Source organism: Capricornis sumatraensis, chromosome 10 (assembly GCF_032405125.1).
Source record: "Capricornis sumatraensis isolate serow.1 chromosome 10, serow.2, whole genome shotgun sequence".
In the NCBI taxonomy this organism is placed as follows: Eukaryota; Metazoa; Chordata; class Mammalia; order Artiodactyla; family Bovidae; genus Capricornis; species Capricornis sumatraensis.
Genome location: NC_091078.1, coordinates 100,704,023 through 100,725,233, shown reverse-complemented (window position 1 = coordinate 100,725,233; position 21,211 = coordinate 100,704,023).

Below are 21,211 nucleotides of genomic sequence, written 5' to 3'. Positions count from 1 at the left end.
CCATGGGGTTGCAAAGAGTCGGACACGACTAAGGGAGTGAACGAGAATGACCTGGCCTCTACCTAGGCTTCTTGCCTCCCCTCCCACGGTGCCCCCAGCCCATCATCCATCCCTGGTCCCTACACTTCAATGCACCCCAGGACCTCACACCTGCAAGCCACTGCCCCTGCCCCTCCCTCCTTGCTTTCCGCTGCAAGACTGCAGAGACTTCCACGCTTCCTTCAACTCTCAAGGCAAGTGTTCGCTCCGCTGAGGCCCCTGCTTCCCTTGACTCTGCCCTGGGAAGACAAAGGCCTTTTCCACAGTCTCTTTCATGCCACTCCCCTGAGCTCCCTCCACCGCACACTTCCTCCTGCTCCGTCATTCTCTGTCCCCTGCCTGTCCCCGTGTGTGTCCCTGAGGCTAAAGATGGTGGTCTCTCCATCCCAGGTGCTGGGCGCAGCGCCTGGCACACAGCAGGCACTTGGGAACCACAGGGCAGCTTGACTAGAGGGCTCACAAAGACGGTCAGGAGTCAGACAGACATGGTCGGAGCTCCAGCTCTTCCCTGTACCAGCTGTGTGTCCTTGGGCAAGTCACTCCACTTCTCTGAGCCTCAGTTTCTATATAAGTAAACTGTTGTGAGAAGGCGTAACATAATTAAAGGTAAAGAGCTCGCCACAACTATTAGCTCTAATAATGATGATGTCAGTTGAATCATTTATTTATAAATAATTGCATCTGGCCACAGGTGGCAGGGCTGTAGACTAAGTGATGGTGGTGGTGGGGGGGTCAGGTGACAGAAAAAAGTCCAGGCTGGAAGGCCAAGTTTGACATCCAGAATGGGAAAACAGCCAACCAACAGGTGGCTACCCATGCAAAGAAGCAGGTATTGGTTGTTCCTGTGCCTCACAGACAGGTGGACCACAGGGCAGGGCATCCAGGACCTGGAGAAAGTCTAACTCCACGACAGCAACAATAAGAGATCTCTGAACCTAGGGTCTGGGTTAGAACTACCCACACAGAATCTGGGGAACTGGCAGAACCAATGGAAATGCCCAACATGAATGGGCTGGGTGCTTACCAAGCGCTTTCCGCGCATTATCTCATTTCATCTTCACAGCAGCCTTATAAGCTGATGCTATCAGCGTTTCACTTCACAGAGGAGGACACTGAGGCCCAGAGAGGTTAAGAAACTTGCCCAAAGACACACAGCCAATGAGTGGAAGAGTGGGATTTGAACCCAGGTGGTCTGGTTCCAGAGAACTGCCTCAACCCCTCCTGGCCCACATCAGGAGGCCAGGGCAGAGCTAGCAGGTGAGGGTCATGGGGCCCAGAGGGGAGGAAGGTTGCAGGAGCCCAGAACTGGGTGACCCCTACACCAGGGGTCATGAGCCCGGGGCAGTTTCTGCACACCGTGGGTTATCTCGCTGCACAGGAAGCACTTCCCCTCGGAGCCCAGCCAAATGCAGCTTGGTGGGTTCCAGCACGTACACTTCCCCTACCCTCAGACCTACCAACAGAGCAGAGAGAAACTGATAAGAGTCCTATGTCACCGGCGAAAATGCCTCCAAATTGCCTTCTTCGTGAACTGTACAAATTTGCATCTTAATGAGACTTAATGGAATACAATGACCAGACCCCAAGTTTTCTCTCTCTGATTGAAGCAAGGATGCTACTGAGACGGACCAGAAGCTAAAACCTGTGGCTGAGGAGAGCCGTCTGGGTTCTCCCTGCAGGAAATCTCGCACCTAGAAAAGGGGGGGTCAAGGTGCTGGGTGGGGGCGCTGGCAGCTTCATGGGTCCAGGCCCGAGCTGGGGTTTGGGGAGGCCTGGGGTGTGGATCGGGGCTGCCCAGCTCCACCTCTGATCAGCGGTGTGACCTGCCCTCTGTGACTCTCAGTTTTCCCACGTGTAAACAGGATGGGTGGCTCAGGGGAGCAGACGAGATCACACGCATGACTGTCTGGCGCACGGCGTGTTCTCTTTCTCCGGGCCCTCTCCACATGCACCTCTGAGACCTTAGAAAACTCTAAGCTCCTTCTTGCTTCAAGGGCTTTGAAGTGCTGTTCCCCCTGCTCAGATCACCTGGCCCCTCCCGCTGCCTGGGTAACACCTACTCATGCTTCCCACCTCAGTTCAAACACCACCTCCTCCCGGAAGTCTTCCCCAGCCTAGACAACTCTTCTAACATTTACCTGCGGGGAGATGTCATCAGGGCCCCCTCCCCTCCTAGACACTGAGCTCCACGAGCGTGGGGAACACGTTCATTGTGTTCTCCGTTGTATCTCCAGCTCCAGGCTCAGGGTTCATCCTGTGGTAGGCCCTTAATTCATACTCGTGTAAATGGATGAGTGGGTACATCTCGCTGAGCCTCAGTGAGTGCACCTGTCAAATGGGAATCATGACCCCATCCTCCTCAGGGTGTTATGAAATGATTAAACGATTTCTGGCGTGCAGTAGGTCCTCGAGAGACCATCTCCCCACCCTCCCATTCCCTCTGATCAAGGAAGAGGCAGAACAGGAGTGGAGCTGGCTGGAAGAGTGGCCGCACCCTGGGTAGGCGGGCAGGGAGCCCCGAGTGGCCAACACTGCCAAGGTTCGGGTTGCTGAAAGCTTAGAAATGATCTGGTTAATTGGTTCCCAAACAAAGGCTCTTTTAGAAATCTTTCCTGCATGAAATAATTCCATCCACCACCAAAGTCCAGGGATTAAGAGAGACTCTACTTTCCCAGCTTTGAATGGCTCAAAGGCACACTTGGTGTGTTCCATAGCAGTCTCACGGTGAGAGCACAGAGCCGAGCCACTGTGTCGAGGCAAATCCAGCAGAGACGGAGGCGGCCTGGGCGGCAGGTAAACGATTTCCTCTGACTTCCCGAAATGTTAACAACAGTCCTGCAGGCTGAGCGCAGGGGCCCCCGTCTACAACCACTGCGTGACTACCTGAAGGGAACAAGCCTCCGCTCTGATTTTTCCAGGACAAGCTCCCTGTGGGCAGCTCAGGGGACTCAGGACAAAGTCTAGGTAGGAGAGCTTTCTTCCCCAGGTCGGTTCCCTCTCTTGGGGACAGTGATAGCCTGGTGACATCTTCAATTTACAGATGACCCTTAACCAACAAAGCCTGAGGTTGCATTGATTTTTTTTTTTTTAAGCCTGTTTCTCAGAAGCCCGAATCAGACATTAGGTCCTTACAAGCCTCTGGAGAAAACCCCACCCCCACCCCAGCAAAGTGCCCTGTATCCTGCCTCCTCTGGCGGCTCCTCTCCCACGTGGAATTCCACCCTTCCCCTGCCCTCCACCATCTCCCCTGCCCACCTGCCTGGTCTGTGCTGTGCTTAGTTGCTCAGTGTGTCCGACTCTTCGCGACCCCATGGACTGCAGCCCTCCAGGCTCCTCTGTCGATGGGATTCTCCAGGCAAGAACACTGGAGTGGGTTGCCATGCCCTCCTCCAGGGAGTCTTCCTCACCCAGGGATCGAACCCACATCTCCTGGGTCTCCTGCACTGGTGGGTGGGTCTTTTACCACTGGGGTTGGGGGAGGCCCTCAGTATATAACCCTATCTATCAAGTAAGTACTTTCTTCCCTAGACCTTGAGAATCCCGGTGGATACAAATGTGTCTAAGTCCCTGGGTTGCACAGCCCGGCACATGGCAGGCCCTCAGTATACAATGCTATCAAGTTATGGACCCTCTTTGAGCTGGAGATCTAGCCCAGCCTTCCCATTTTACAGACAAAGAAGCTGAGCCTCAGAGCCAGGAGACAATTCCTCAGCCCAACAGACGGCTTTAGGGGAGACCTCCTCTCCCTTATGAGCTGGGAAATAGCAATATTAATATTAATCTACCCATCTTTCCACGGAGAAGGCAATGGCAACCCACTCTAGTGTTCTTGCCTGGAGAATCCCAGGGACGGGGGAGCCTGGTGGGCTGCCGACTATGGGGTCACACAGGGTCAGACACGACTGAAGCAACTTAGCAGCAGCAGCATCTTTTCACTTCGAGTCCAGTGCTTTTTCAAGCACCTACTATGTGCAAGGTACAACACGGGGCTACAGAAATGATGAGCGTCAAGCCACAGGGAGAGAAGATGCAAGCAGGGATCATGGAGCCACACAGACAAGAACCCGGAGGAGGGAGAGAGGAGGCTTTGTGGAGAAGCGGCACCCGAGCTTTGCACAAAGAGCTCACAGACCATCAGAGTTGGAGCTGGAGCCCACCTCCCTGCTGCGCTGTCCACCTGCTCTCAGACTGCACTGTGCCTCCAACACGTGGTGTAACTGTTGGGCTGACTTAGGCTAAAAGGAACAGAAAACCCCAACTCACTTGGCGGAAGTGATAAGTGTCTTCTCCCTCTAACAAGAAGTCCTGAGTCAGGACAGCTCCGGGGTTGGTGAGCTCCGCTCTTCGAGGATGTCATCAAGGACTCCTTTGCCACCTTTTGGCTCTGCTGTGCCCAGTGTCTCTAAGGAGTGTGCTCTGATCACTTCCTGGTTATGAGACAGAGGCCCAGGCCCGGAGGTCACACCCAGGCATGACAACATCCTGCTCTCTGACTTTCTTTCCGAAGATCAAGGAATCTTTCCTAGAAATACATGGACTCCAGTCCCACCAACTTTCCTAACGTCTCAAGCCCTAATGTCTTACTACCGAGTGAATTGCCAACAATGGGGGTCGATTTCCCAGGAGTGGCTGAGTTAAGAACAGGGTCACCTTCCCTGAGGGTTAGTTACTCAAAAAATGAGGGTTCTACTTGCCAGGAACCAGGGGGCTGACTGCCAATTGTGATTATGACACTTACCGACCACAGTGACTGTGTGTCGGGTTCCTTATCTGGGGGTCATCAGAAACAGAGCAAACAATGGTGGCAGGTCTTCAGCCAGGCACTGTCTTGGATCCACAGCAGCACCTAACAATTATGCCTGGGTCCCTGCCATGGGCCTGGCTCCGTGCTGGGCAGGGGGGGTTGTGATGGGCCAGATAGACAGCCCTGTGCCCAGGAGGGGAACAGACAGGTGAACGGGCAGTTACCACGCAGCAAGACGAGTGCTATGGTGGTGAACGAGAGAGCCACAGATGCTGGGGAAGTGGCTCACTCTGCCCAAGACAGGAAGGCTGTAAGCAGAGAAGGCTTCCTGGAGGAGGCATAGTCCAAACCGGGACCTGAAGGAAAAGTGAGAATTACCCAGGCAGGGAAATGTGGGCGAGAGGAAATGTGGGCACTGTAGGCAGAGGGAAGAGCGTATGCAAAGGCCCTGAGGTGAGTGACTTGAGTATCCCCTAGGGCTGGCGGGATGCTTCATGAATAAGCACAGGGTCTGAAGTCACCGGTAAGCGGGAACAGGACTGCAGGCAAGCTGCTGAGACTTCAGTGCCTGAACTATTTCAGGGGTAATAATGTCAAAACAGATCTCACAGGGTGGGTGTGAGGCTCAAATAAGGTCTTGCCTTTATAACGATCACACCACTGTCCAGTATTGTAATTATCTTATTATGAGGCTTGGATCCTACAATGAAGAGCTGACAGCAGAGGCGGGTGGGGGGCTGGCCTTCCCCTTGGGACCCTCCGGGCAGGTGGCCTGGGCTTCCGCCACCACATATGTGGCCACCAGCCACATGTGCCTGGGGAGACCTTGACTGGGGTGGGTCTGAGTTGAGAGCTGCTGTAAGTTGAAGAGCATACGCTGGAGTTTGAAGAATTAATCCTTGCTCCCTAGCCACCATGTAAAATGGCTCATTCAAATTTCTTTATGTTGATTCCATGCTGAAATGATAAGATTGGGAGTATACTGAGTTAGATAAAATGTGTTATTGAAATGAAAGGCATTTCTTTTTCCTTTTTAAAACGTGGCTACCAGAGAGGCTTCCCAGGTGGCGCTAATGGTAAGCAACCCGTCTGCCAATGCAGGAGACTTAAGAGACACAGGTTCGATCCCTGGGTCAGGAAGGTCCCCTGGAGGAGGGCATGGAGACCCACTCCAGGATTCTTGCCTGGAGAATCCCATAGACTTAGGAGCCTGGCAGGCTTCAGTGTAGAGGGTCACACAGAGTCAGACACGACTGAAGCAACTCAGCATGCAGCACCAGATGTGTGCTGTCACATGTGTGGTTCAAGTAGATTTCTATAATATCAGATGGTGCTGGGCTAGGCATGAGATCCCACTGCAGATGTAAAGAAACAGAAGTACAGGCCCATTCAACGACCCCGCCTGGTCTGTGGCTGAGAGGATGCAGCGGGGACAGGGATCCGGCGCCAGCTCCATGACCTTCGCTCATCGGCTCACGCTGCTCTCTGCACGAGCCCCTCCTCTGACTCTAGGGAGCTCACTTAGTGTCGCTTATGTGGATACGCTCCTCACCCCACTCGGCTCTCCTGCTTTTGAAGCTCCAGACTGTCTTTGGATGGACCTATCTCCTCCCAGGCTACCTGCTTCCTCTTTGCTTAATGAGCCCCATTTCTTGGAACTGTTGACAAGTGATGCTCCCGACAGAGCAGGAGGGAGGGCAGAGGTGTAGAAAGAGCTGACAGCTATTGTGCGGGAAGGGAACCAAGCGCTGAAGTCACATGGGCTCTGCAGTCAGCCCAGGGGTGGGAGGAGAGCATGTGCGCTGGGTGTAATCTGACCATGGACCCACGAGGGCCCTAAACAAGCACGAACACCCGTGGGTCCAGGGCACAGCGTCCAGGGCCTCTTGATGGCTGCTGCCGCGTCACCACTATCTGTTTGGGGATATCTCCAGGGGCAAGTCTCAGATGCCAGGGACTCAACCCATCTGAGCTGTCTCATCACCTGTCACAAATTCAGCAGACCCCTTAGTCTGCTCTGAGATAACTGTGCATTTCCAAAGGGGCTCTCCTCCTGCGGACATTCTCTCCCCAACCCTTCTACCCCTGACTTCCCTCACCTTCCACCCCCCACAAGCCCCCCACCACTACAGGGCAGGATGGAGGTGTGGGAGAGTTAACCAATCCCGCAGAAGTATGCTCAACCGGCTTCCGGAGACCAACCTCAGGCGTGGTCCCCAGTGCCTCGGGGGGTCCCCAGGAGGGCCAAGGCTCCCTTGCCCGCAGCAGTACCGTGTGTGCTCACAGCTTTCATCAGTATCGTCCTTTCGCACTCAGCTTCCTCATCATCCCCTTACTCCAAATCCTCACCGCAAGGTCTGCTCTGGGAAAAAGGCAAACAAAGTCATCATCTTTCCCCCGAAACTGCTCCTCGTTCCCGGATTGTCCTGCCCTCCTCTCAGACGCTGTGGCATTTGGAAAACAGGAAGTCAACTTTGATTTCTGTCCCCATCTCACCCACCACGTTCCAACCATCTCTAAGTGCTGCCCATCCTACCTCCTAAATGTTCCTCAGTTCCATCCACTTTTCCAGATCACTTTGCCGCTGCTTCTGGGTCACCTCACCATCATCTCTCTAGCCTTCTGAATCCCTGCGGCAAGCCCCCAATCCATCCAGATCTGCCAAGCCCAGGCCCACGTACCCAAACACCTGGACAACTCCTCCCACAGGGCCCCTCAAGGCTGGCATCTCCCAACCTCCTCCGGGGCACCTGGTCTATGGCTGGGTGCCCGCCCCCCAGCTGCACACCTAGAAAGCAGGAAGTCCTCCCCAGGCGATTTCTTTCCGCATCACCCCGCTTCTGCCTTGTGAAGTTCTTACACATCAACCCTCTCCTCTCTTCTTTCCCCGCCCCTGCCTTGCTTCAGGCGGCAGGAATGCTACGATCCTCTCCCAACTGGTCTGCCCTCCTCCTGTCCTGCCCTCTCTCATCCCTCCTCTTTGTTGTTGTTACAGGGATTGTCCTAAGACACCATCATGCCAGCATCCTGGTCCACTCCTCACTGCTCCCCACGTCCCACAGGGTAAACCTGGTCTTTGACATGAAAGACCCCTTACAATTTGGTTCCAAAAACCTCAACGCCCACATCCATCCCCCAAATCCATGACTGCAACCGCCCCAGTCCATTTATACTCTTTCTTGCTGGGGCTCCGTGGCCATTAGGGCTGGACCTAGAGGTGGCATCTCCCTTGAAAGCCCCGTCAGCTTGGTAGGAAGCCCCCACTCCCCTCTCCTCCACCCAGAGAACGCCACCCACCACCAGCCACCTGCACATTCACCCCAGAAACCAAGCAAAACCAGATGTCCAATACAGAATGCCGATTGTTAGCATAATAAGAGATGGGCTCCAAGTCATTCATCTACTTTTGTCCTCCCATTCCTCCATTAAATAAGATCCTGGCAGCAGGACAGAATGGGAATTAGGTCTGAGGGGAAAATGTCTGGAGCATGAGGAATTGGAAAGGGAAGGTGGGGAATGGGAGCTGGTTTGGGTGGCACTTTGTGAGGAGGGCAGCAAGCAAGCACTGTGGGCATGCAAGGCAGAGGCTGTGCAGGGCCGATGGGGTGCCCAAGGTGGAAGAATATGCAAGGTGGAGGGTATGCAGGGCCGATGGGGTGCCCAAGGTGGAAGAATATGCAAGGTGGAGGGTATGCACGGCAGATGGGGTGTGCAAGGTGGAACAATATGCAAGGCGGAGGGTGCACAGGGCAGATGGGGTGCCCAAGGTGGAAGAATATGCAAGGCGGAGGGTGCACAGGGCAGATGGGGTGCCCAAGGTGGAAGAATATGCAAGGTGGAGGGTATGCAGGGCCGATGGGGTGCCCAAGGTGGAAGAATATGCAAGGTGGAGGGTATGCACGGCAGATGGGGTGTGCAAGGTGGAAGAATATGCAAGGTGGAGGGTGTGCAAGGCCGATGGGGTGCCCAAGGTGGAAGAATATGCAAGGTGGAGGGTATGCACGGCAGATGGGGTGTGCAAGGTGGAAGAATATGCAAGGTGGAGGGTATGCAGGGCAGATGGGGTGCCCAAGGTGGAAGAATATGCAAGGTGGAGGGTGTGCAAGGCCGATGGGGTGCCCAAGGTGGAAGAATATGCAAGGTGGAGGGTATGCAAGGCAGATGGGGTGCCCAAGGTGGAAGAATATACAAGGTGGAGGGTGTGCAAGGCCGATGGGGTGCCCAAGGTGGAAGAATATGCAAGGTGGAGGGTGTGCAGGGCAAATGGGGTGTGCAAGGTGGAAGAATATGCAAGGTGGAGGGTGTGCAAGGCCGATGGGGTGCCCAAGGTGGAAGAATATGCAAGGTGGAGGGTATGCACGGCAGATGGGGTGTGCAAGGTGGAAGAATATGCAAGGTGGAGGGTATGCAGGGCAGATGGGGTGCCCAAGGTGGAAGAATATGCAAGGTGGAGGGTGTGCAAGGCCGATGGGGTGCCCAAGGTGGAAGAATATGCAAGGTGGAGGGTATGCAAGGCAGATGGGGTGCCCAAGGTGGAAGAATATACAAGGTGGAGGGTGTGCAAGGCCGATGGGGTGCCCAAGGTGGAAGAATATGCAAGGTGGAGGGTGTGCAGGGCAAATGGGGTGTGCAAGGTGGAAGAATATGCAAGGTGGAGGGTGCACAGGGCCGATGGGGTGCCCAAGGTGGAAGAATATGCAAGGTGGAGGGTGCACAGGGCCGATGGGGTGTGCAAGGTGGAAGAATAGGCAAGGCGGAGGGTGAGCAGGGCGGATGGGATATGTGAGGTGGCAGGGTGTGTGAAGAGGATGTGCAAGATGGAAGAATGTGAGTGGGGGACATCGTACAAGGCAGATAGGGTGTGCGAGGTGGAGGGTGTGCAGGAGCAGGAAGTGTGAGGGCACAGGGGACCAGCCGCAGCTCTCAGGGCCTACAGCTTTGCAGAACCGTGGATCTCGGGTCCCCCGGGCCCCTGGGCTACAGATAGAAGAGGCTACAGGTAGTGAAGGAGGGGAATGACCGAGGGTCCTGCGGGGTGTCTGGATAAGTGAGGCTTTAGCTACAGAGTGGGATAAATGATGCTGAAAGGCGAGCAGACTCAGAGAGCAGCATCTCCATTTTCCAGGAACGTCATGAGGATTGGAGTTGAAAACTCACCTGCAATCACCAGCTAATAAAGGCAGCGCAAGGACTTTCCAGTCGCCTGTCCAATGTGGGCCTCCCTGCTCTGTCCCTAGGGGCTAACACCTCAGGGTTAGGAACTGTGCAGATATGAGGGAAGCCTTCAGGGAGCAGTCTTTTTCTAAATTAATTTTGTGGATGCAGGTTGTGACCCCACAACATAAACATATACTGCAATACTTTTAAAGATGATCTTCAAAGGGCACGCGTACAGTGATACCCAGCAATTACAACCGTGAAGTCATGCTTTCCAGAAATGATGACTAAATTGGGTCGCATTTCTTTTTTATTGAATCCACCAGGTGACTGCTATAAACATCCAAACTAGCACTGAGGTCATTTTAAGATAATGTGCCTTTCCCAGACAGTACTTTTGGTTCAAAACAAAATAATTTATAGAGCATCCTATAAAATGAAAGGTTTTATGTGGACCTTTCCTGGGGCGTAATTTTAGGTAGAAAAACCCTTGCCTATAACATGCCAGGCCTGTACCTGGCCCTGAGGTCATGCAGGGTCCCAGCTTCAGGAAGCTCATGGTACAGACGAAACGCACTGAGAAATGGAAAGACGTCAAGGCAGATTATAGGAATGTATAAAAGTGTCTTAATCCAGTGCTTCTCAAACTTTAATCGCACATGAATCACTTAGTAAAATATAGATTCTCCAGGCTTCTCTGGTGCTCCAGTGTTAAGAATTCACCTTGAAATACAGGAGACGCAGGATCGATCCCTGATCAGAGAACTAAGAACCCACATGACTCGGGTCAATGAAGCCCATGCGCCACAACTAAACAGAGTCCGTGCATCTCAATGAAGAATCTTGCAACAAAGATCCCACGTGCTGTCACTGAGACCCAATGCAGCCAAATAAATGAATAAATTTTAAAAAATGAGTTAGACTTTACGAACAAAAATACACATTCTCAATGAGTAGGACTGGGGTTGAGTCCAAGATTTTGCATTTTTAACCAGCTCCCCAGGTGATGTCGATGCTGCCGGTCCGTGGACCACACTTTGAGTAGCTGAATGGCTGCTTGTGATTTGGGATATAATTCCCTTTAACAGCATCATATTTGTTTCCAAAAGGGCAGCGTCTCAAACATAATACATGGGTCGATAGCATCACCGACTCAAAGGACATGAATTTGAGCAAACTCTGGGAGAAAGTAGAGGACAGAGGAGCCTGGTGTGCTACAGTCCATGGGGTCACAGAGCGTCAGACATGACTTAGCAACTGAACAGTAACAACTACAATGAAAATCAAAAGCTCTGAAAGGCTGGGAGGGGTGACACGACGAGGCTCAAGCTGCTGTTCCTGAGGGGCACCGACTGTGTGGTAGGAGAGGAAACAGACAAGTTTCCATCCTGCAGGCGTGAGCAGCTGAATGGAGGGAGGCAAGTAAAAATCAAAGACTCCTCATACACACAAATGTAAACGCACATCTGGGACAAAGGTTGTGAGAGTCTGTAAGAGGGAGCATGACCTGGCTGGGGAGGTTGGGGACGGGGGAAGGAGGGAAGAGCGAAGGCCTGGCTGAGAACCAAGGGGACCTGGATGAGGCTGGGCAGAGGGGTGAGGCCCCTACGCAGGGGCCGACCATGCAGGACTTAGAGAAGTTTCACCTCCATGCTAAGAGTGTGAGGGGCTCCTGAAGTGTCTTACCCAGGAGGAAGAATATAATCAGATTTGCATTGTGAAAAGATCGCTCTGGCTGCAGTGGAGGATGGGCTGGAGGGGCCAGAGCATGTCCGTCCCTTGGGAGGCACAGGGCCTGATAGATACAGTATTTAGTCTCTCTCTTGGTGGCAGAAAACTCTCAAGCTACGGATGGCCGCTTTCTGCCCCATGGATGCTGGAAGCAGGACAGTCGGTCTGCTCAGACACACGGGACTGAATCGGACACCCAGGAAGTAACTGGGGGAGAGAGGTCTTGCAGAGGAGGACGGGGGGGCTGGGCCTCTGCTGTAGTCCGGCCTCTGGTTCCAGCCCTTCCTGAAGGCTCCTCTGCAGCCTTGCCCCTATTTCTTGGACTGCCTCTGTCTCCTTATGAAGAGTTCCTTGGTTGAGGAGGTTTCTGTTCCTCGCAACCCTGAGAGTCCTCGAGAGCTCAGCAGCGCACTTGCCCTGAGGCTTTCACAAGTGCGAGAGCACCACCCAGGCGGTAGCAGCATCCCAGGATTAGAGTCTCCAGACGCCCCATAATTTGAGCCAATGGCACTGTAAAGTCACTAAGTTCTGGAGAATCCACACCGGTTCCTGAGCTCCAGCAGGGACCACGAGGTGGTTCCCACCCACTGTGCTGCGGGGGTGGGAGTTACGGCCAAGCCAGGAGCGGGAAGATGGGGGCAGTGGGCGGCCAAGGGACCACGTGCTAGACATGCCTGGACGTGGTCCCAGTGGAAGCACAGCCAGGCTTTGAAGGTCCACCTCCGGCCCTGTCCAGCCAGCCCCGTTCAAAGCCGTTCTCGGTTTCTCCTCACGTCAGAGGCTTGGGTTTGACTTACAAGGGACGGGGAGGAACTGTGAATCTTTTCAAAAGGAACAGCAAACTTGCAGGAAGCTTCGAGGTCCAGGAACCACTTGTTACAGTGTCCTGCTCTCTTTGGTGACAGGGGAGGAGATTCAGGATCTGAAAGATCGCCTTTGAAAAGAAAACATCTTGAAGGAATGTCAAATCGACCTTTGAAAGCTACCAAGATGATGTCTTGTTAATCAGGACATTCATTTCTTTATCTCGAACACGGGATGATTCTCCTCTTGATATGACATCTTGAGGATTAAATATGGACATTCGGGGTATCCTAAAGTATGCTGTGGGCTTCCCAGGTGGTGTGAGTGGTAAAGAACTCGCCAGCCAATGCACCAGATGAGACGCAGGTTCGATCCCTGGGTCGGGAATATCCCCTGGAGAAGGACATGGCAACCCACTCCAGTGTTCTTGCCTGGAAAATCCCAGGGACAGAGGAGCCTGGCGGGCTGCAGTCCATGGGGTTGCAAAGAGTTGGCCATGACTGACCCCACTTAGCACATAGCCCAACAAAGTATGCTGTGAAGATAAATGCTGGTAAACACAGTGATTCTTTTCTTTTTTGTCTCACATAAAGAAAATTGCTGTTTTTACGGTTATGCATGTATTTTAAGGCATATTAGGCCCACAGTTTCACGGCTAGTATTGCTCAGGATGAGGCTTAATTTGAAAAATGAGTTGAGGATAAATGACAAGGCCCTGTTGTAAAGCGCAGGCAATTGTAATCAAAACTGTAATCAAAATGGAAAGGAATATGAGAAGGAATAAATATGCGTAACTGAGTCACTTTGCTGTACAGAAAAAATTAACACAATATTGTAGATCAAGTATTCTGCTGCTGCTAAGTGGCTCAGTTGTGTCTGACTCTTTGTGACCCCCAAGAACTGTAGCCTACCAGGCTCCCAGGCTCCTCTGTCCATGGGATTCTCCAGGCAAGAATAACTGGAGTGAGTTGCCATGCCCTCCTTCAGGGGATTTTCCCGACCTAGGGATTAACCCGTGTCTCTTACATCTCCTGCACTGGCAGGTGGATTCTTTCCCACTAGCGCCACCAACTATACTTTGACAAAATTTTAAAAGTTACTGGAAAATTTCATCAGGCAGCTTATAATGTTACCTAACTTTCTAAAATAAAAAATACTATATGTTGGCAGAAAAACAGTGAGTGGACTTATGAAGTATTGGGTTGGCCAAAGATGTTCTGTGACATCTTATGGAAAAACTCAAAGGAATATTTTGGCCGATGCAATAACTGAGCGGACAATAGTGCATTTCAGTTCAGTTTAAGGCCAAGGGCGTAGATTCAAGAGCACTGGGGTGGAGGGAAGGCAAGCATCTGGCACAGAACCTCGTATGGACCAGGAGCCCCATCGTGACAACCACCATATCACAAGTACCTGTGCCATCGCTGGTCCTTCTAACTGGCAGGTAGGAATTATCCTTCCTATCTTAGAGTTGATAACGGCAGGCCAGGAGAAATGAGAATACTCGCCAAATGCACACAACTAGAGAGCGCCGAGTTTGGGTATTTGAACATAGATCTGCTTACCTTCGCACAGAGTCAGACACAACTGAAGCGACTTAGCAGCAGCAGCAGCTGCTTACCTTCAGCTCCCAATTTCCCTAACTGCAACACATCACCCTTAACAATACATCATTTTCTCTCTTCTCTAGAAAACACAAGCATCTTTCAGAAGAGACCTCATAAAGCCCCCAGGTTTGGGGCCTAGTCTATTTTACCCCAACCTATATACTTACACCACGTATCTGTTTGTGTTTCTGCTTGGGCAACTGAGAGTTGGACCATAAAGAAGGCTGAGCACAAAGAAGAATTGATGCTTTTGAACTGTAGCACTGGAGAAGACTCTTGAGAGTCCCTTGGACTGCAAGGAAATCCAACCAGTCCATCCTAAAGGAGATCATCCCTGAATACTCATGCAAAGGACTGATGCTGAAGGTGAAGCTCCAATACTTTGGCCATGAGTTGTGAAGAGCCAAGTCACTGGAAAAGATCCTGATGCTGGGAAATATTGAGGGCAGGAGGAGAAGGGGGTGACAGAGGATGAGATGGCTGGATGGTATCACCGACTCAATGGACATGAGTTTGAGCAAACTTAGGGAGATAGTGAAGGACAGGGAAGCCTGGCATGCTGCAGTCCATGGGGCTGCAAAAGGTCGGACACGACTGAGCGACTGAACAACGAAAACAAACTTCTACTGAACCAACAAACTTTAAGACCAGCCCTTCCTGCCATGTGACTGACCTACTGCCCCACCCTTAGCAGGCCCGGGGGGACTAGCCTGGGTCAGCTTGGCCTGGGGCAGCGTGTGACGGCTGTCTTTCCTCACTATTGGGCGGGAAGAGCTCAGGCCCGAATGAAGACTAGGGAAGGGGCAGAGGCCTTGCATTCTGGTCTAACTGTGCTCACCTGGGGGTCCCGGGGGTCCAGGTGCGTTGCTGGAGTCACGGTTGTGGAACGACGCTCTGCTCAGCGTCCTCTGTGCACTTATGTCCCCCCTGGGGGTGTGCAGGGCATGAGTGGGTCTTCCTGGGCCACTGACTAAACACCACGGGAATCACACCCTTCTACCAACGTCTGCAATTTCCCAACGGTTCCCCACATGGCACCAAAGACATTCCTGCCTTTTTCCCTACATGCAGCCACTCCAGAGGTGCAGGCTTCCTGATGTCTCTCCTCCGATTACATGGGTTCTCACTATTCTCACTCCCTTAGCAGGCATTTTTCACAAAGGGGTGCATATGTGTTTAAATTATCGTCATAATACCATTCCACATAAGCAGTTAACTTCTGTTTCAGCCAAACAAGCAGCTGTTACACATCCTGGACCACTGAGCTCCCTGAGAATTGCCCACAATCCATCTACTGCTGCCCAGGGTCCCATTAGGGTCCTGGCTGATGTGGATGGAGCCCTGTGCCCTCAGCACTATTTTAAGACCATTGTATGCATTAGCTGACTTTTTCTTAAGGTACTATTGCCTCCCCATTTTACAGATGAAGAGACTGAGTCTCAGAAGGGTTGAATGACCAGATTATGAGTGCAGAGCTGTGCCCGTCACCAACAGGCTGGTTTATGGCAAGAGCGCATCTCCTGAATCTGGAAGGATCACAGGTTTATCTGAGAGTAAAGAGATCTGGGCTGCAGTTACACAGAGTGGTGGGACCTTGGACTATTTACTGCTTCCTCATCTGTGCAAGGGGGACAAGGCCTACTCTGCTCACTCAGAGGGTTCCTGTTAAGCTCAGAAGAGGTAACTGATGGGAAAACACTTAGTTTTTGGCAAATGCGTGCATGAAGAGACTGGGACAGGCGGGTGAGTCCAAGGCGGTCATGCCTTCAGGTCGCATTAGGATCTTAGGAGCAGATACATATTCTTCGGTGGGCTCCTGCCCAAAGCCCAGTGTTTGAGGAACGGCTGTGAGGAGCACCAGGGAAAGCACCATGAGATCTGAATCAGGACACTTCCCATCTCTGGGCTTTGCCCTCCTCCACCCGAAAGTGAGGGCGTCTCAGAGGCGGTCCCTTCCTATCCCGGTGTTTTACAATGTTGACCCTGTTTCTGGGTTAAAATACTCGTGAAACAGGGAATGGCTTATCTTAGGAATTCTTCTTGCTGGTGGGAGCAAAACACTAGTGATGTGCCTGACAGACATAATGGTGTATACACAGGCAACACATAAGCAGCCTTTAGAACGGCACTTCTGTCTCCCAAACATCGGCGTCCTGCTAGGGGATCTTGAGCCTGGATGTTCCTTCTCATCAGAAACTAAGGACCTCGCCTTTGTCCCATGAGCCCAGACTCCAACCTTCCCCTTCCAGAATACATTTTCTTGTCTAAGCTCTCTTGGACTTGAAACTAGTTTAGGAGGAAACAGCAACCTTGAAGTCAGACAGACCTGAGGCTGAATCATGATCCTGCAACTTACTAGCTGCATGACACTGGGCAAGACTCTCTGAATGCTTCCTTGTCTGGGAAATGGACATGGTAACAGCTCTCTTACAGGGTGGCAGTGAGGATTAAATGAAACAAAACAAGTCAAGTCCTTGGGCATACAGTAGGCATTCAATAAACAGTATTACTGAGGGCTGGGACTGTATTAGTCAGCCTTGGCTAGGTTATGCTGCAAAAACAAACACACCCAAATCTCAGAGGTATAACAAAGCAAAAGTTAATTTCTTCCTCATGCTAAATGGTCAGTCCTGGTCAGCAGGGGATTCTGTTCCATGTGGTGACTCCGGGAGGCAGGATGAAGAGGCTCTGTCATCTGATACACAGCTGATTAACACCACATGGGATGCGAGTGCCAAAGGATCTTCAATAGCCAATGAAATGCCATGGACGTGACTATCCTGAACTAGGTACTGGCCCTGAGTGGCTGCCAGGGGCTGGGCAATGTAGGGGAGTACACGGAATATTAGATGACACGGAGTCAAACTTTATGCAATACAGAGCCAAATTTTGTCGACCTTTACTTCTCCCCCAGTGCTTAGCATAATGTTATTAGAGAAAGCAAGACATGAGTCAAAAAGAAGCCATCTCTGATGATGTAATAATTTTCTAACTGAAAGACTGTTCTCTCTTTTTCTTTCCATTTTAATCAGATGTTTGTTACTCTTATTATGCAGTTTATCACTGAGACCAGTGTTTCAGAAGTTTTATAAATAATGCTCATTGTGAGGAAGTCGGCCAATACCCTTTGAATTAAGAGAAAATCCCAGGTCATGTTTATGCCATGAGTTTACACTTGGGAGGAGGAAGAAAGAGAAGTGGGAATGAGCCTGATAAGGAAAAGATAACAAGTTACTGGCATTTCTTAATATATCCAACCCTCGTCAGGAAACTTAAGTCACCCTGGGGGTAGGTAGGCAGTTGCTGGCATGGAAGTCAGTGCAAAGAAGCAGTATGGCTTGCCCATGGACCTCAAACAAGTCAAGGGTAGGTCAATGTTCCTCCCAAACCTAGCCAGTGTATTAAAAAGCAGAGACATCACTTTGCTGACAAAGGTCCATTTAGTCAAAGCTATGGTTTTTCTAGTAGTCATGTATGGATGCAAGAGTTGGACCAGAAAGAAGGCTGCATGTTAAAGAACTGATGCTTTCGAACTGTGGTGCTGGAAAAGGCTCTGAGAGTCTCTTGGACAGCAAGAAGATCAAACCATTCAATCCTAAAGAAATCAACCTTGATCATTCACTGGAAGAACTAATGCTGAAGCTGAAGCTCCAATACTCTGGCTACCTGATGTGAAGAGCCGACTATTGGAAAAGACCCTGATGCTGGGAAAGATTGAAGCAGAAGGAGAAGGGGGTGACAGAGGATGAGATGGTTGGATGGCATCAGCGACTCAATGGACCTGAGTTTGAGCAAGCTCCAAGAGAATGTGATGGACAGGGAAGCCTGGCATGCTGCAGTCCATGGGGTCACAAAGAGTTGGACATACCTGCGTGACCAAACTTTCCACACTTTCTCTTCTTCCCAGACCCTGGTGTTCTGCAAGGTCCTCCTTCCTGCCCTACATTCACTGAAATTATCGTGAGTCAGGACAACACGTGGATCCATCTACACAAGAGAATGCCTGAGCGCCGCTGCTGACTGCACCTCATCCCCTATTCTGGGTAGAGAAAGCAGAGCTCAGGAAAGATCCTTTCCCATGGAAGGAATGGCCCATCGCTGGGCTCCCTTTCAGACTCCCAGATGTGTTCTGGTCCTGGCTCCGCTGCACCACTGGGTGACCTTGGACGGGATGCTCCTCTTGGGGCCTCCCTTTATTCATCCGTAAACTCCTTCACAAGCATGAGTGCGGGCTGGGAGGGGGGCTGGGGGACAGGTAGGTGGCTAAGCCATGAACTTGCTCTCCGAGCAGAAGAGTGGGGCGCGCAGGGGTCAGGAGGGCTGCCTATGCCAGCAGGCCAGGCATGGACAACAGGGAGGGTGGAGGCCAGTGACCGGGGGGCTGTGGACAGCTCGCGTTCATGCTACGACCAAAGGAGCCAGCTGCCTCTCAGCTCCCGACATGCTTGCCAAGTGGGAGTGTGGGTCCTGTGTTGGCAAAATCTCTTGAATTTTTTTTTCAAGAGAAGCAGGAAAGATAAAATTATATATGAAATGTGAGCAGACCAACCAAATCAACTTCATGTTGCCTGGCTGAAGCCCATGGCCCACGCATTTGCAACTCCTAATGGATGTCAGTGAGAGGACTTTATGACACTATAAGATCATATGATCCTATTTGACCTGACTATTTTTCATACAATCAGGCTTTGAAAAAAAAAATGCATTGTTTTACTCTAATAAGAAAAGTATTGCTACAGAAAGTTGCAAGCAGGTATATTCCTTAATTATTCCTAATACCATTCCCCCAAAGTTAACATTTTGATGTATATTTTGGTATATTTCCTACCAGCCTTTTATCTATGCATAAATTATATAAATAATATTATATGTGTGTATATGTTTATGTATGTGTGTATGTATGTATATGCTTTCCAGGTGGCACTAATGGTAAAGAACCCGCCTGTCAATGCAAGAGACTTAAGAGACGCAGGTTTGATCCCTGGGTCGGGAAGATCTCTTGGAGAAGGAAATGGCAAGCCACTCCAGTGTTCCTGCCTGGAGAATCCCATGGACAGAGGAGCCTGGCAGGGTAATATGTAACATTATATAAATAAAATGTGTAACATGAATCTCTTCTAAAATTGCTAAGTCGCTTCAGTCATGTCTGACTCTGTGCGACCCCATAGACAGCAGCCCACCAGGCTCCCCGTCCCTGGGATTCTCCAGGCAAGAACACTGGAGTGGGTTGCCATTGCCTTCTCCAATGCATGAAAGTGAAGAGTGAAAGTGAAGAGTGAAAGTAAAGTCGCTCAGTCGTGTCCAACTCTTAGGGACCCCATGGACTGCAGCCTACCAGGCTCCTCCGTCCATGGGATTTCCAGGTAAGAGTACTGGAGTGGGGTGCCATTGCCTTCTCCACTTCTAAAATTAGGGGGACACTATTTTGGCTGTTTGACTTTCCATCCACTATTTTTTACTTAACATGACATTGTATCATTATATATTCTGCAAAAAACATGACTTTTAATAGCTATATAAAAATTCTATAATACAGATTTACCATAACTTATACATTTAACTCATACCTGAACATTTGAAGGAGTTTCTGATTTTTAAAAATATATATTAATAAAAGGAACTTCACTTTTCTTTTATTTCCCTTTCACTTTTCAAAAGGAACTGCAATGAACATTCTTATATATAAATATCTGTTCATATATCTAATTATTTCTTTAGGATAAATTTCCACCAGTGGAATTCTAGGGTCTAAAGGCATTAACATTTTTAAGGTTGTTGATATATATTGAAGGAGTCTTTTGGGCCTAGGAAAGAAAACAACAGTCTCAAAGGCCCTTGCTGAATCATCTAACTTCAGAGAAAACAAAACAGAACTCTAGGTCCCGCCCTGATGCTCCAGGCCGGTTGCATCTATCTGGGACTTATCACCCCCTATCCAGAAACTTTCCACCCCCTACACCTGCCCAGAAGACTTATCACCCCCTGCCCAACTACAAATGCCATCTCAGCTAAAGAATACCCAAAACATCCCGCCTGATTAACGTTTCCCTTACCGCTTCCATAAGCCTCCCTCTCTGCCCTCAGCCTGGTCGTTAGGTGGACCGTCGCCGCTCGCTGCCTGAATAAAGGTAACCTACTTCTGTTGAGGTCGTCTTCCCTCTTTCTGCCTCGGCCTGAACTATAACTTACATTCTTGGTGCCGGGAGAGGGTGAGGCACTCGTCTCACTCCTCCTCACTTTCACTGTTTTCTCTTTTCCCGGAGTCTGGGAGCACGAACATCCTCCGAGCTCACTGTTCTGCCAGGGCTCAAGTTCCCCTGGGGGACGCCAGTGCTTTCCTGAGCGGTGCAAGCCTTGGGCTAAGGCTTTATAGGTGCTTTGCGGCCCCCCAGGCCTCGGCTCTATCCCCCTTCCGTCTCTCTCTCTGACGGCCTCTGGAACAGGGAACCCTTGCCATTCGACTGCTCTACATGCAACACTCCACTCAAGCCGGCCCCTGGATTAACGTAAGAACCGGACGGTGTTCTAGAGGCGCCCCAGGACTCAGTCCTCTCCGGGTCCCGGGGCCCCCGGCGCAGGGCCACCCTGTAGGCGACGGCGGGGGACGCTCCACCTCGACACAGAGCTCTCTCCTCATAACTCCTATTGTGACTCCGGGTGACAACTCAAGCTCTCAGTAGGAGCCTCTGCTTGCCTTTCCATTATGGGGTCTGGCCAATCTGTCTCCAAAGATTCCCCTCTGACCTGTGTTCTCAAAAATCTCAAACCACTCTCACTCACTGAACTCAAAGCTAACCGATTAAAACAACTCTGTACACAGATTTGGCCTCAATACCAATTAGACTATCAAGACTGCTGGCCTGAAGCCGGCACATTTGACTTTAACATTCTTCAAAATCTCACCGACTTCCTTAATCTGAATGGCAAGTGGTCGGAGGTCCCCTATGCCCAAGCCTTTTGGGCCCTTTGGAGCAGGCCCTCCCTATGCAAGGCCTGCTCCACCCACGAGGTCCTTCTATGCACCTTGCCTCCCAAGCAAAAGGGCTCTTCTTCCTCAACTAACTGCAGACTGCGACCTTCCGCGCCCCTGGAGATCGACCCCAAAGACTAGCCCCCTCCCTACCCGCCA